This window comes from Eurypyga helias, unplaced genomic scaffold (assembly GCF_000690775.1).
Source record: "Eurypyga helias isolate BGI_N326 unplaced genomic scaffold, ASM69077v1 scaffold9289, whole genome shotgun sequence".
NCBI lineage: Eukaryota > Metazoa > Chordata > Aves > Eurypygiformes > Eurypygidae > Eurypyga > Eurypyga helias.
The window spans coordinates 75,664-78,399 of record NW_010271458.1 but is presented as its reverse complement, the minus strand read 5'-3'; positions in this window follow the sequence as shown (position 1 = coordinate 78,399).

Below are 2,736 nucleotides of genomic sequence, written 5' to 3'. Positions count from 1 at the left end.
TTCCCTATATGTGTAATTCGGGGTTCATTCACGCAGTACTGGTGCTTCACAGGCACCAGCTCTTCAGTCTGCTCACCCCTGCTAGGGCCCTGCGTTCACACTGACACGGACACAGCTGAATACCTGGAGCACTTCTTTGCTGGAGGCCTCGGTGAGAACGTCCACAGAAGAGGAGATAGCAGCACCGAGAGGGAGATGATCGGGTTGGTTTCTCTTTTACCGCATCCATCTCGGCAGTTCCGTTAGTGGGGTTTCCCCTACAAATGGAACTTAAGCTGCCCTAACCCTCTGCCACAAACTGGAAATCTGTTGTCTGAAATCTTTCTTTAGAGTGATTTATACTTCCCTGACTTAGCAGAGGTAGACCTCTACCCAGTGACATACTCAGTCTTAGACTAAATCCTGGTTTTGCCTAATCATTCTTTACTTTCAGTCTCTACATCTCATGCAATTTTCATTGGCTGTAAAGAAGGATCAGCTTCTGGAGCCAAAGGAGAAAGATGAATTAAAGATGAGGAGCAACTGTAGTTGGGTTATCATAGGCCAAGTTACTGCTTTGGATTTGTTGTTTGTGTAGAGGTGTGGATGGCTGTGGAATATAACAAAGAATATTTGGCTGGCATTAGACTGGAGAAATCCCCCTGAATTTAAAGGTCTCTAAACCCTAGAATTGCACAGAGAGGATGCAATCTCTGCCGATATGACGTCTGAGTAAAATGTTTTAACTGGAGTCAAGAGCAAATCAAGGCGGAGTATCACTCGGGATGAAATTGTTGTTCCCAGGCTAACGAGAAGGTCAGATATTCGTATGTTGGCTTGTGGTGCCTTCAGTCGCTCTCAGTGTGGTGCTCTCCTGGCTGCACATTTCAACGCTGTGTGCACTCATGTTCCTCCTATTGCAAGACTGGTTTTCTTCCTAACGTTAGAACAGTCTTACAAATTCTGAGTTTCACTGGAAGGTGTCTATCCATCCTAAACCTCATGAAATTCAGAGTCTTGGAACTTCATGGGAAATAATTTTCTCAGTTTGGGAAATCTGAATTGATGAAGGGATTGGGGACAGAAGATACGTACGACGAGTCAAACTTTTAAAGAAAGTGGGCTGAGAACGTAGAGGAAAAGATGTGTGCTTTTTGTACTTCAGAGCCAGATTAGAGGGGGAACAAACAGTTAACCTAGTGAAAACTGTATGGAGGAGAAAAGTAATAAGTGACGCAGTTCAAATATTTCTGAAATCTCAGTGGTATTAAATTCAAACACACTTTGATCTCACACACCAGTGGAATTTGGAATTGAGGCGACTGAATTTGCATGAAAACCCAGTACCTGGCAAACAGGCAGTTAGCTCTGCAGAGGGACTGACAGCTGGGACTCACAAGATCTGAATTGTGCCGGTTCTACCAGTGTCCTGCTAGGTTACCTGCAAAACTAATTTTGAGGGGGCCACTTGCCTTGCTTAACTTCAAGGACCCTCAGCTGGAGATAAGCTTTCTCTGTAATTCCCAGCCTCTGCGAAAGGAGTGAGATTTGAGTTGCTTCTGGCATAGCCCGTCGTCCTTTCACTGACTATGCCATGTCGGATGTGCTTCCTAATTTTGGCACCTTCTGTCTCTAAAGTTAGGGCTTGTGACTACCCTTCCACTAATGCTTCAGTTTTTGTACTTGGATAATGGAAATAATGATGCTGGACTTGTTTATAGAAAGAGCTGAGATTCACAGTTTAGAATGTTTCTATATGTGAACTAGATATAATTAATTTATTTCTGTCATTACATGCAAAATTCTATAACAGCTGGGCTAGTATCATTTGGCAAATAATTCATCTGACATTTCCCTCATCAATCATTAAACAATTGGTACATCTCTTCATTGTGCACTCAGCTTTGAATCCTGTTTGGTTGGAAGTTTCGCGGCAGTCCTGCTGGGATTGGCCTGGGTCCGTTGAAGCCTGGGAGGAGACAGGCTGACTGGGCTAAGCTGCGCATCAGGCCTTGTCGCTTTATGCCGGATGATCTCTGAAGGTCTCATCATAATAGTGGATGGGACAAGTCCAGACTCGTAAGTTAGCAGTGTCTCGCTGTGTACTGTTTGGCTGGAGGTGACCCTCTGCATAAAGCACAGACACCAACGAAACGAGTATTCTGTTACCTCTGGTTGCAGGAGCCTGTGCCTCAGGGGCTGTTCCTGCACACAGTACAGGTGGGTGATTCCTGAAGGAATGTGGGACCATGATCTTATACTGAAGTCCCCTTAAACCTCCCGTTCCCTTCCCTCTGCTTTGGTAGTTGAGTGCTGCCCATTTCTGACGTTGTGGAGAAGTTCCATGATACTCAGTAGTTTTCATAATGTCCAAACTACTTGATGTATTAACACCCACCCCACCCCAAGACAGTGATTATTTCTATGTAATCACAGGACAACAGTTTGAAAAAGCCAACCTAGATGGATCCTACTGGCTCATTAAACAGTGGCAACCGATAAATCTTCTTTAATAGTCTCCTGAATGTTTAAGTCTTGGAGTTGATAATGCCCATGCTGTAGAGGGATGGAAATGGATGTTTAAAACTGGGCCCTGACTTTAGGAGGGGTGATTTGGATAAATGATCTCACTTTTCTTCCACCTTTTAATTAAAACTACTGCGGCATAGACTGCGTGCTTCAACAGATTTCTTTTAATAAATTGCATAAGGTGCTATTAGCTCTCAGGGTATTACTCCAGATTAACTCTCTCCTTTC